The sequence below is a fragment of the Sturnus vulgaris genome, chromosome 14 (genome assembly GCF_052056855.1).
Source record: "Sturnus vulgaris isolate bStuVul1 chromosome 14, bStuVul1.hap1, whole genome shotgun sequence".
Taxonomy (NCBI): Eukaryota; Metazoa; Chordata; class Aves; order Passeriformes; family Sturnidae; genus Sturnus; species Sturnus vulgaris.
In genome coordinates this window covers 16,087,443-16,101,799 of record NC_142256.1, presented here as the reverse complement: position 1 = coordinate 16,101,799, position 14,357 = coordinate 16,087,443, and the positions used below count along the sequence as shown (strand labels likewise).

General features: G+C 38.2%; 1 long non-coding RNA gene across 1 annotated transcript; it reads left to right on the top strand.

Annotated features, from left to right (window-relative positions):
* The first annotated feature begins 3,936 nt into the window (after positions 1–3,936).
* Positions 3,937–13,438, top strand: LOC148222165 (uncharacterized). Its single transcript, XR_015806926.1, has 3 exons — positions 3,937–4,008; positions 10,033–10,131; positions 11,722–13,438. It is a non-coding gene; the product is annotated as an uncharacterized LOC148222165 (long non-coding RNA).
* The last annotated feature ends 919 nt before the right edge of the window (positions 13,439–14,357 follow it).

The window sequence follows — 14,357 nt, the reverse complement described above, 5'->3', positions numbered from 1 at the left end:
ACCATCAACATGTTTCTCACATGACTGACTGTAAAAGAAAAATTGTCAGTTGTATGTGATTTGTTACTTCTTCATACTATACTGAAGGGTTGCTTTGCAGAAAACCAGAAAGGTTTTAATGAAAGAGCAGCAGAGTGATGTAGGAACTAAGAATATAATCTGAGAGGGAATTCAAGTGGCCACATGTGGGGAGAAGGGTAACAGCTGCTGCTGGGGTACTCAGGGATTGCATGAGGTGATACAGAGAGGGTTTGCCCCAGGCAGGGTACTGAAATCCCCACTCCTAAACGATGCCTTTCTCACACAGGGGCTCTGCTGGCTGCTCTCAGCTGCTGAGATTCAGGGCCTCCAGGGCAGGTTTCATCAGTGCACCTTAGGTAGGTTTAACAGTTCAGCTAAAGTGCTGAGGAGGAGCAGAGATTCACATCCATTTCTTCATGAAGTTTTAAATTAGTGAATTAGTGAACAGTAGAAAAAGCAGGTCCATACAGGGCCTAAATCAGTTCTGAGCTTTTGCTGTGTAACTCCACCAAAGTGCACTGCACTTAGAACAAATTATTAACTTTGGTATTTGCTCACTAGATGTCTGTTGCCTGACAGAAAATCTTCTCCATAGACATTTTCTCATTACAGAAGTAAAATAAAAACAGTAATGAAGAGGAGCAATCTGGCTTATTAGAAAGATAATTGCAGTAACTATCAGAATAGCAAATTCTGGTTCTTGTTCTGTCTCTATTTTCCTGGACCACCTTAGGAGCCCCTGTTCCATTTCTCCATACTTAATTTCTGAACTGGAAGATGGATAGTTATCCAGCAATGTCAGGGTGTTATGGGGGAGAAGCAGGGGGAATTAATAAGCAAACTCCTTTATGGACCAACTATGCCTCATTTTGAAGGCCTTTCCCATCTGTGTATATTTAAAAATCCCTGCCTTTATAAATCTTCTGCCTTAATAAAAGTAGGTCCTTCTTCTAATTGAAGTCACGTTAGATGCAGTGATTCATTTCCCAGAAGTGTTTGCATCGTCACATGTGGTCAGGATGCTGATGCTGCTTATAGATCTCTCATTGTATTTACCAGGGCAGGTGAGTGGGAAACAATGACTCCCCCAGACAAAGAAAAGAGCTTCTCTAGGATCAGGAGAAGGCAATGTACTTATTTGTGTCTCAAGTTATTTAAACATTAACTATCTCTTTTCTCATCTCTCTCACCCTACTCCCTCCAGAAATCTGTTATTGAAAGGAAGGAAAATAGAAAATGTTTTCAAATGGGCAAATTGAGAAATTCACACTGTTGCAAATAGTCTGTGGGAGTCTGTGAGCAGGATAGAGTTGCCTAGGGGTCTTTTATGAGTCTCACATGAGGCTGTAAATCAATTTAGAATTGTAGAATTAAGGCATAAACCAAAAAACTGTGTGTGTGTGTCAGCTGTGTTCTGTACAAATGGCTGATATTGTGTATAGTGTTTACTGCAAATCCTGTTGTGACCCATTTTCTAATGTAACTTGTTTAATTTTTCTTGTGACACAAAAAAAAAAATAAGGTCCAGTGTTTGCTGCTATATAGAAAGTGTCAATTTTTAATTGGTTTGAATACTGAATATGTTACTGAGTCCCTCCAAACAGAGCCACTTTTAATCAAAAACACCTTAAATCCGGGACCAGGTCTTTTTTTTTTGCTCAATAAAACTCATGCAATTTAAAGAATTTCTGCCATTTCTCCTGTACAAGCAATTACAAAGTGCTGAGGCTTTGTTTTTCCAACATACAAGACTATACATTAGGAAATATTTTCCAAGACATTTTTAGGTAAATACACAATTTTTGTCTACATCCATTTTGGGCATAATTTGGGCTGCTATCTTTTGGAGAGCTTAAATATCCAAACAGACCTGTGCTTTCTGAAGGGTCTTCCTTTCTTTTTGCCATTTTCTGTTTCAGTCAGGAAACTTGAGGCAATTGTTATGTTGAATCTAAAAGAATAAATTTAGAGCAGAGTATTATTAAAGTATTGTTAGTGATATTTGGGACTGTAAAGTTCCAGAAGCAGTTTGTTGCGTTTTCAAGAGTTTTAAGATATTTTGATACACTAGGTAGATGTTTCATCTGCAGAGCCCAAAGTCAGGAAACTCAGAATGAAGATAATTCATTGACGATGCAAGGTAGATTTTCGGGGTTTTTTCCCCTCAGTGCAGATCTTGACCAAACCAGAAATCCTGAGACACAAACAAATTGAAATTATACTCACAATGACACACCCTAATCAGGGTGTTTCTCTTGGCAGGACTGGAGAGAACAGAATTGCAGTCTCTTCCTCATGGAACCATCCTCAGTGGCCTCTCCAAGTGGAGCAGGCAGAAGCTCTGCCCATCAAGCTGGCAGCCCTGATGCACCAGGGTTTGAGGGAGATTGAGGTTCCTGTCACAGGGAGGAAATGATCTGTTACAGCAATGGAGGTTCATGGGAGAAGGGAATTTGTAACGTGCCCATCACCATGACCAGCTTCTGCTGCTGTTGAACACAGATTTGTGAGTGCTGACATAGTTGCCTACTTGAGTCACACTTTGCACTGAAAGTTTTATTTAATGAGCTTTGAGGAAAAATATTTCAAACAGTTTTATGTGTTTCTCTATCCAGGCAAAAAGTTTGAGCACACATCTTCCCCTTATGGGGAGTGCTTTCTCTTTTCCAGCTGTCAGAACACAAGGGTCATTTGAGTATTCTTGTCAAGTTTTCCAGATGCTTGTTTTGAATTGATGTGTTTGAACAGGAGCAATTTGTTATGCTGGCACTTTCCCCCTCCAACTGCACAAAGAGTCAGCCTTTGCAGATACATTATCATCTCCTTCCCTGAAGAAACTGTTCTTCTTAAGATAGAACAAATAGGTTGGGAGATTTAGGTCTGAACCAAAGGTCAAACTTGTCTGATAGCTGTGAAAGGGAATGGGGATGTGTAGACTGTTGCCTGGGTGGTAGATATTTCTTGCATGCATATGTGTGCAGATAAGGCTAGATAGATTATTTGGCACTTTGACTGAAGTATATTTCTTTTTCTGTTTTGGAAATATTTTTCTATGATTGGAAGGAGGCTTTAATATCAAAGTGTATGTAATCCAGTGAAGTATAAAAGTGTTTGTTCAAGTTTCATATGATAGATTTGTTACATTTTCAAAAATCATTGTCTTAAAATTCAATCTGTAAATCTGTTTTCCACATATGCTTTCATTTAACATCTTATGGAAGTGCTGCCCAGCATGCACATACTCACTGAGTTTAAATAGGCAGGAGAAGAGATGCAAATGGTGTGCCAGGCATTGCTGGCCAGACATGTCCAGAGTGTAGGAGTGGCCATGGTGGCTGAGCAGTAGGAAAGAGGTGATGGGAAGTGAGCATATGCCACCTACTGAAAAGCTTCTTTCATGTTGATCTTGTCTGTTTGAGGGGATTTCCACATGGAAAGAAAAATTAGCTCTGCTAGTATAGAAACTTGTGTAGAGGTCACAGCAGAGTTACTATTTATATTCAAAGGAAAAAGGACATGAAAAAGAAATTAGATTTAATTTGAAAGTGTCATACCAGGTTTGTGTTCTGTGTCCAGATCAAACTTTAAGACTCATTAACTAACTGAGAAGGAATCTACAAACTCCTGCTGAGAAACCTGGTGCCAAATTTGTTGGGTGATTATACAGATAATTAAAGCAATACGTGAATGTTTCAAGTAGCGATCAGGTCAACTATACTGAAAGATGATTCTTGGCACCTGAAGGTAAGAATGAATGTTTTACATGGCATTTTCATCCTTCTTCACCTTTGTTTGGCCAGAGATTTATGACTAATGTCAAGTATATTCAAGTGGAACGATTTTACAGGCATAACAGTAGGATAAAAACTGGGAAATTAATCTTATGCTTGTATTCCAAAAATCATTCCAGGTCACATCACTTAAGGAGGAGTGAGAGCCTCTGCCACTCAAAGGAGTGACAAATTCAATTGCATCTGTATCTCCATAGTAAGTCTCATGGTGGTGGGTTAAATGTGATTTTGATGTGCTCCTAGTGTTTAACTAGTTTGCAATATTTTCCATAAGGAGCAGTGTATTTGTGTGTTTAATAATAAATAAATGCGGGTAGAATGGTCACAGTGTATTGTCCAGAAGTTTTGCATTCGTTAATTACATTGCTTTGCAGCCTGATCTTTGGTACCTGACTTTGGAGTTGTAATGGAAACAAGAGGTAAGTGACCTCTCAGGCTTGGAAATACCTGTGAGCATGGAAAAGATTGCTTTCCCAAAGAGTCCTGACTGAAGGGACCTAACCTAGCTATGAGGAATGTGACAGTTCTCTGATTCCAGTGCTTGTAATGAGCTGCCTCTGTGACATCTACTCAATTGGGTAGATACACTAAAAAAGTGAAAGTAACTTTCCTTAGGCCATGATGACTCAGTTAAAAATAGTCCTACTCAGAAGGTTGTAAAAGCACCCTGGAAAGTGATAACATTAGCTCTTCTGGGCCGTTGCACAACCTCATTTATCCTTTAATGATTCTTGTATTTTCCAAACCTGTGTGCAATTAATATTATTTAACAGATACAGGAATGTTCATCAGGCATTTGTTCAGCAAATAAAACATTTTTAATAATCGTGATATAAAACTTTAAGCAAATGAATTTCTCTGATAATCTCTTTATCAAAGTTAGATATTCTCAAATGCCTACATTAAATCTTGGACTGCAGGTATCACCTTTAATGTATGCTTCAGTGGCTGCTGGAGCTGGAAAAAATCATTACTAATTGATATGCTTTAATGGCCTGAGAGCTTTCAGAGTTGGATGAAGCCAAGAGAAATACTGAGAGGTTGATATTTGATTCTAATGATGCCTAAGTAGGTACAAGCAAAAAGTAGACCTATCATGACAGCTATATCATTGTCAAACTGCTACATCTGAAGTTTTCTACTAATTTGACACTATTACAAAACACTGTTTTAATGAACCCATTATAGGCAAAGTTAGATAATGGATAGAAACACAGAAAATGAACTGTGCTGGTATCTGTATTTGCCAAGACGGTCACTGGAGAGAATAGGAGTTTGGGGTTTGTTAAACTATTAATTAGTGCACGGTATAATTTTCTTCTATGTCCTGAATATCTAATAAGTTTTTAAGAATACAGATATTATGAAATTTTCACTTAACTGTGATGATGTAGGATGTGAGTGACAGGAGTTCTAATTTCCCATCCTGTCTGCACTGATCCCTTCTGCAGCTGCCACCTTACACTGCACTGGACACACCTCACACACACAGAGAACATGAACTGTTAGGAAACAGCTAGGAACTTCTGGTGGGGTTATTTTTTTTTGTTTTGTTGTTTTTGGTTTTTTTTTTTTAATATGACCTGCATTAAATGCTTAATTTATCTTAAAAAACTTATTTTTGACCTGAGCTCAATCCCTCATTTTCACTGTGATCTACTGTGTTTCTAATACAGTTATCAATGGCATGTTCTCCTTACTGAGAGGGATGTGGCATTTTCAATGGAAATGGGGTTGGTTTGGAGGTCTGCTTTAGCATCAGGACTTTATGCCTATATCTTTCATCTTACTTTTCATGTTTAATAGCATATTTGGTGAGACTTAAGGGAAAAATGTACCATTGCTAATAAATGCATGTCACCATATGTGTAAGTGAAGCAGAAAAACCAATACATAACCCTTTCTGAACCTATTTTTAGGATTTACAAAATATATTTGTATTTTATTCAGTAGGAAATGTGCTTTTCTTTATGAGTTTCTTTTGATGACTTGGAAACTCTAATTATATGGAGCTAATAATTCCTGTTTATTCCATGAAACTGGAAAGGTCCTTTGTAGGCAGCATAAAAGCTTGGTGTTAAGTTACACCTGCTTGTAGTGGAACACTTATGATGATTAAGAAAACTTGGAGAGGAGTATACAAGAATTCAGAGAGAATAAAAAAGTCTAAACATATTTTCTTTCGTAGGTCTTTTAACTTTACACAGTTCTGTTAACTGTGAGACAGGCCAAGGCTAAAGCAAGTGGCCTCAGGTCGAGAGAGAGAAATGAATGATCAGAACAGGATCCTGAGCACTCAGGATTATATCATTTCAGGGCAAAAAATGCAGATTATTTTTGTCTGGATCTGATGATGCTCATGCTACCTAAATCGAGAGGTTTATGTAACTATCTAAACCCAGATGAATTGTGTTTAGAAATCCTCAGAAAAAACAATGTCTACGTAGCTCTCACTGATAAGAGCAGAGATTTCTATCTTATGAGATGTGCAGTTGAGGGACACAATCCATAGGTTACTTTTGTAAGTGTAAATTTAATTTGTGTACATGCATGAAAAAGCTGAGAGGGTTAGACTCCTTGTAGATTTAGGAACTCACATGACAAGAAATTGTGAGACTGCTTGAAATTTGTTTAAAACTGAGGACATGACAGTTTATGCAAAAGTCACAATTTCCTCAAACCACTGAGGAAAAGGAGATTTTTTTAATTTTACCAAGTTGCCCCCACTGCCTCGGATGTTTGTGGATTTCAAGAGCATAAGGCTGCCACTAAAAGTGACTTTATGATTTGTTGCAGTGAAATCGTACACCTTCAAAAAGGAAAGGACTCAGCAGACAGAGAATGTTGGTGGAGCTTGTACCTGTGTACTTGGGGAGCAAGAAACAATTGAGTGTTTGAGTGGGCTGATGCTCTCCTGGTGCCTGGCCATGAGGGGAAAGGTGCACTTACAAAAGAGATATCACACAATGAACATGTACAGTTGTTTGCCTTAAAATGTATGTGCAAGGTACATTTCTGTATCTGAACTCGTGTACATGATAGGTTAATACAGTCTTAGCTGTGAATTTTTAGAGTACTTTGTGTATTTTTTCAACAAATTTTATACTTCCCTGTCAAATTCCATATGATGGGTAGCCGAAAATACACTTCTGTAAAATTAGTGATACAGGAGAAATCTCAGTTGTGTCTGATTCTTTGTGAAGGAAGGTGAGAAAATGATCAGGCAATATTATCCACAGAGAATGTTTATTAACAGGTCTCTTGGCCAGGATGAATTGAAATAAATATGCAAAGAGACCAGGGCAGTGCTGGAGCTACCAGCTTTGCAGGTATCTAAAAGATGTGTAGATGCAGCCATTGGAGACAGAGTTCAGTGCTCAATATTTCAGTGCTGGGTTTACGGTTGGCCTCGATGAGTTTAGAGGTCTTTTCAACCTGAACGGTTCTGTGATTTTCTTCTGAGGAGAGAAATGAGTGGGGACAGGCTTCTCAGCTGGTGTAGACCTACCTACCTGCCTGAAAATCTGGTTTTAAGTGAAATTCATTGATTTATGCTCTTTACATCTAGGCAGGTATAAATATTGAAAAAAAATTGCATGAGTCGAATTTTTGGTTAAGATATTTTGCAGTGATTTTGGTGTGGATTTACTGGTATCTTGTCTGCTTTCTGGCATTTATTGACTTGCTCATGTTCGCTAAATCCAATTTACAGCTCCTCACATGGCCAGAACGTAGCAGTAAATCTAGTGCATTAAATCAGTGAGCTGGATTCATTTCTTTATTAAATCAACAAATCTGGATTAATTCTGGTCTTTGAAAGTGTTTCTGTTAAACAAAAGACCAGTTAGACCAGTGTCTAGAAAATGTCTTTTGAAAGCTTTAAGTGTTTCTCTCCTGAAGCCTAGCTACAATGTCAATGTTTCTGCAGAATATGTACATTTTCCTCCTCTAGTTTCTCTCTTCCCCCCCGCGAAGAGGGATAATTATATGAACTATTCTTGCCAAATTCTTTCTGTGACTGTTTTTGAAATTTTTCTAATGGTCTGAGTCTATTAGAAAATGATGGAAAGATCTATTTCTATAGAACCACGTTGATACGTGACCATATCTGCTTTTCAGATGGCCTATGTGTTGGGTTTACTTCCCCCATGTGCAATCTAGTTTGAGCTAATACCATTAAGAAAAAAAAGAAAAAGACATTTGACAGGAGTTGTTGTGGATAGAAGTTGTGTTTGATGGTGTGGGTGGAGGTGTTTGAAGTGCTCATTTTTTTTCCTGGAATACTGGTGTGACAGAGGTGTCAAGTTTTGATAACTGGAAACTGCAAAAGCAATTTCAAGTTTTAGCCTCTGTTTTGGTTGATTGTACCATTCTTACTGTCACCCCAGATTCTTTTCTTTCTTTCTTTATTCTGCTTCCAGATAGTTTTGCCAACAACTTAGATTTCCTGCTTTCTAATGAGGGTGTCAATTTTTGTTCAGATAGCTGCAGAACGTGCATGGAAAATACCCATTTTCCTCTTAAGTTAAATAGGCAGTGCCAAATTATTTTTTTAGCTGGTGCTATTCTTTAGTTGCAGTTTATTTTTGTAACATAGGAAGAAACAAAATCTGGTTTTATGCTTTGAAAAGTGCTTTGTATTTGTCAAACTTTCTCTATCACATATTTGCTCTGTTGAATGTTCTGTGTATCTCTCCTCTGTTCACTGCATCTTTTAAAGCACTTCCTCAATGCTCAATCTATGTTGACCTTACTTCTCAAAATATTTGCTAAATGAAACATGCTATTTGGAGGAAGTAGTTCCTAAGCATGTGGATTCAATTCATTTCTGGATAGTTTGGGGTTTTGTTGCCTTTGGGAAACAGAAAGACTATAAGGAGCATAAAGTATAAAGCTCCCAACTCCTGGATATAAATCAGCTGTTCCTAAAATCACTGTCAATATCAACAGGGCAAGCTGTGACTAAGAGGTGTATTTGTGTGATCTTTACTCATGATCTTTTCTATATTTGTGTAGAAAACCTTTGTTTAGAAACCAATATTGCTTTACAGTGCCTTGATAGTACTGAACAGTTTCTAAGGGAGGTGGGTAAACCTCTCATAGAGACGTCTAAGACAGCCCCTTGTCTGGCATGACTGGGCATGACTGTGTTGTATGCCAGGGAGGAAAAATGCAACAAAAAACTTGGAAAAAGCCTTTTATGTTTGTCAAGAATCTGTTTTAAAATTCACCAGTCGCTACTTTTTCTTTAATCCTGTGTTGCTTGACTATGTGATGTTAAAAGGGACTTGTTTTTCTATTTGCCACTATTAAGTTCCTAACCCATTTCTTGGGTGTATATAAAATGTACATATATAATTGGGTAATGCACAAACTTTTCCTGTGACAATAACAAAAGTCAGCTATGATAATAAATAAATTCCCTTGCCAAGGGGAAGTCTCCTTCCATCAAAGGACAGCTCCTAAGCTATGCTATGTAATGAAACACATGTATAAGCATTAACAGGTAATAATGTACTTTGAACCATACTGATAAAACAAACTATTATGGTGAAATTTTAAGGTTATCAACAGAACGCATTTAATATACACATGAATTCTCCTGATATTGCATTTTCCATAGCAACTGGTCATTAACTTCTACGTAAGGATGTTTGTTTTTCCACATAGAAAACACACATGAAAAGTCACAAATGTCATCATCCAGCACTTTGCTTGAATGTGCATATTCTGCACATGCCTGCAGAGTGCCCACTAATTAGAGTAGAAAATGCTAAATTGATTATGATCATTAGAAGTGAAAATGGCTTCTTCTGTCAGTTGCAGGAAAGATTAACTTCTCTTTGGAAAATTTTATTAAAGTTCTGCACAATTTCTTGTGTGATTTACTTAATTATGCAACACAATAAGGTAATTACCTGTCATAATGATGTGATTATGTGTATTTGCTCAAAATGTACAATTAGATGCAATTACACTCTAAAAAATGAAGAAAATGTAAGGGGTAAGGCACTGAAACATTTGCCCTAGCTTGCCAAACTGAGAGCACAGAGATGTCAGTGGCTCTGATTCAAGGTGCTCCTCACTGACATGAATTAACATGAAAATATATGTGGGTATAAAAAACAACCAAGAAAACAATAAAACCCCCCTCTTTTACAAGGATATTCCAGAGGCCATGATGTGATTGTTTCATTATCTATGTGTATGTCTATTTTAGGCATAGTTTGAACAAAGTCTCATCTTGCCCATGAAGAAGATGTCACATTCTACTCACAGTGTTGGGAACATCACGCAGAGCCAAGTTTGCAGGAATCAGGTGACATTTTTAAATAAGTGTACCATTCCCAAGGCTAGATGAACTGCATTTTCCACAGTTTTGTGCAATCCCAAGGCACAGAAGTGCATTTTGTTCTTTCCTGTGCTGAATCCTGGGATTCTACTGCAGGTACATGCCTTCCGCCACTGGGCGTTTGAGAAAAACATCCAGTATTAAGCAGTTTGTGCTAAATTTGCTAGAAATGGCTACTCAGTAGCTGTGCTAATAAATCATGCAAGGGGAACCTGTTTTATTTTCTCATGTACTCAGAGGTCCCCAGACCTATTCAGTTTTCTTACTGTATTTTTCTCCCTTTGCGACAGCAGCTCCCAGGACTGAGCTCTGGGATTAATAAAATGGAATTCATATTGTTGTGCATCAACCTGAATCTCTCCTAGCCACTCTCATTTTGCCAATATGCTTTAACCTTATGACAGAAGGATCCACTGTACCTGCTGGATGGCAGCTATTTAATCCTGCTTTTTCCCTCAAAGGTATCATTAGTGCAGTGAAATGTAGGGATGTTTAGTGCTTTTGAAAACAGCATGTGTCCCAATAACAGCAGAAGTTGAGGAAGAGTTTGTTGCATATTTTTAATGCACTTTAGCTGCAACTGCTTTATTTGAGAATTCTATATATAATTAAGTCTGCACTTTGTGGGTTTTTTCCTTGCAAGTTGATAAGCTTTCTAACTGCAGATATTGTTCTCTTTGTCTAATCTAAAAAGGCCTCTTAGCCTCAGGAAAATATTCCCTTTTTGCTGTCTCTTCTCTGTCATGATCTTTGCTCCTCCCTGTACTCCACCATTACTTTTAGAGGGAGTTCCATCAATATATACCTCTTTCCATTTTGTTCCCAGGGACATGCCTCTTTTTTCTCCTGGGCAAGAACTGATTTTTTTGTGAGGTTGTTTCTGTTTCCAGACAATAGGCCTGGAGCAGGCAAGATACCATTCACTGGAATAGAAAATTCAGTCTAATTAATCCTAACCAACACACCATGTTAAAACCACTTGCTGCTTTTAGCTACAATTCTGGACATAATCAAACAAATTAAACAAACTGCTCATAGCCTCACTGTTATCAGTACAATTATCAATTATGAAATAAATAGTATAAAAATTATTCTGGAAAAGAAGAACCTTTCATTGTTTTCAAAGAAAAAACTTGTTCATTTTATTATTTTCTGGATTTCTTTTAATGGTGTTTGTCCAGTGCTAGTGGCTTTGTAGCTAAATATTATATTCCACAATGGCATCCTCATTTTCTGGTTTTGAAAGAATGGAAGCTGCTTTTTAAATTAATAGGAGGCTAGACTGAAGGAAGAATTGAACCCCATATATGGGAAATTTTCTGCTATCCTGCCTTCATAAATAGGAAGCTCAGAAACATATTCTTCTTTTGGTTCCCATGGTGAACACATCAATGTTTCTATCAAACAGATCATCAACAGTTTTGAGTTGATGGATGTTCAAAAATTCAGCTCTTCAAAGCCTACCCAAACTTGCTAGATATGTTAGAGCAGAAAACCTGCACACAAAGTAACAGGCACTAAAGAGACTTTTTCAGGCCAATTTTTATTGTCTTGCAGGAAGAAGACTCTTGGAAATATGGTAGAAGATGCCAGGTGTGCTCTGGTAACAAATATGTTATATTTTATTAATATTGTGGAGTCCCAAATAAATGGATTTCAACTGTTGTCAGCTGAAGTAAGGAGGAGCTTGAGAACATGAGTGACAAATAATAAAATATTAGATGGATGAGGTGGGTAATTATGTCCCTCAAATATATTAAAAAAAAAAAGAAAAAAAAAAGGAAATCATTCTGAGGATGATGTCCTGGTGTTGCATTAAGTGGAGGTGCTGGGAAATGTCTGAATATAGCTTTTAACACAAATTGAGTTTGTACAAACTGAACATGTGGTGCTGTTAATGACTCAGACTTTTATGTGTGCTCAATGTATTGATAAAGGAATTATCTCTGTTGTAACATAGGAAAAGGCATGATTTAACCTAAAAGAAACTAGATTAATGTTTATTAAAAAGTTCTAGCTACTGGAACAATTTAGGGTTCTCTGATGAACAATTTTATGTGTTTACTGGAGCTTAGTTTAATTTTTAATGTACTTCTGTAACTTCCGAAAATAAAGAAGTTTGCATAGAAATGCACTGCAAAGTCATGGGTTTGGGATGAGCACAGCCACGGTGTGAGGTGGCTTTGGGACAGCCAGGTGTGGCCAGTTGTCACAGTCCTTGGGGTGCCAGTGTTTTAGTGGGACAGAAATGCCCCAGGGAGGAGCAGGCCCTCATGGGGGCAGAGAGGAGAGGCAGAAAGCCTCTGTTTTCTATCAGAAAATATATATTTTGCCTGGAGAGGGAATAGAGCACGTCCAGCACTTCTGAAACTGGGAGCCTCCTTTCACCATTTTGCCGTTTGGTTTATGAGTATTTTCCTCCTTGCCACGTACTCTCCGAGGAGCACGTTTTTGTCGACGGCACTATGTCGCTGTTTGCACTCTACGGCTCGCCTTGTACCACAGCGCTCGAGAATGTTCCATTGCACTCAATGGTTCGCTCTGTACTCCCCCAAGCTACGGGGATGGTTCCGCCCTCCCCTTGGCTGCACCCCATTGGTCGGGGTCCCTTTCCTCCCGCCCCTGCCCCGCCTTTAACGCCCGCCATTTGCTGCCCTCTGCCTCCTCTTCCCGTGGGAGCGTTACACATTAAACTGCGACCTTGGTCCCGGGAAGAAGGAGCCTCCTTGTCTTTTGCTTCTGTCCTTGTCGAAATTGTGACAATTGATAAAAGATTTGTGTTAATCACAAAAGCATTGGGGTTTGCATAAACTAGAATACTAAGCTCTGAAGTGAAGCATGGATACTAGATAAAGGAAATTACATGATTAAATAATTCCGTTTAAAATCACCTTGTTATATTATGTTGTATTATGTTACATTACATTATGTTATATTATGTTATGTTTTTCAAATAAGTTGTATCGGCTACCAGCTTGCGAAATCGGACTTCCCAAAAAGCCCTTCCTGCCTTTGTCTGATCAATACTGCCTATCCCAAAAACCAGACTCCCAGAACTTCTCTGGTGGTTATCTACAAGGACCGGATGGCAATCTGTGACTGATTATCACCCAAAGGCTTTGGGTGAATTTGACTACAACGAGAACCCACAGTATAAGACGAGGCTGCAAACCAGGGTTCGGTGGAGTGTGGAGTGGGCGGTGACCCCTCACGTTCCCCAGCGCGCTGCTTGCTCTTTCTATATCAAATAAAGCAATCTAAAAATTTTGCTGAATATCGAGACTTTTGTCTCTCATTTATAACATTATCCTCATCCCACGCGGTCCAGAGCTAGTCTAAAGGACCCGGGGAAAAGGAGAAAACTGACACGTTTTTCCTTCTTTTCCAACTCCTTTAGTTTCTTCACACAGGCTGACCAACCGTGTTCTTACTGTTTCAAGTCCAGACAAAATAAGCTCTTTAGAACATTGTCAGGATGGTCCTGCCTTGCTCTTCCAGAATAAGTAACAGGCTGGGACTGTTTCCAGCAATAGAGGGAAAGTGGAGCTATTCACAGCCAAGCACATCTCCATTTCAGAAGCACTGGAAAACGAAACAATTTCTGGTTTCCTTTCCTTTTCAGTGTTCTTCAAAGAGCTTGGTAGACTGTGATTTCCTGAACTTTTAAATTGGTGACAAATCTTGTCTACAGCATGTTTAAAGCATTCTTTTAATCTCTCACAATTGTTATTTTTTTAAGATCTACAATTTTCTGCAGATCTGAAAAACTAACTCAGCTCTGTGAGGTATATGCCTGTCTCAGCAAACATGTCACACTCTGCCAGTTCTGTGTTCCATGGCTAAGGAGGAGGAGGACCTTCTTTGTAAACATGGCCTGTGGTTTGTGAAGTTTGGGATTTTGGATGCCCTTCTTGAGCAATCTCAGATTTTATTTTTACAGATTTTACAGTGGCCCTGAACTCAAGAACCTGGAAGGGTTATTAGATACTCAGCATCCGTCTGGAAAAAAAAGATAAAAAATCATTGAGAATTTTGACCTTCCAACTCCCTAACCTGTAGTGAAAAGAAAAATAAAAGTTTTAAAATTCCTCTTAAAAATGTTAGATTTAGTGATTCCAGATGATCCTACAATGATTTATATGAAATAGACACTAATTTATCACTTTTTTTTGCATTACAGAAACAACAGCAGT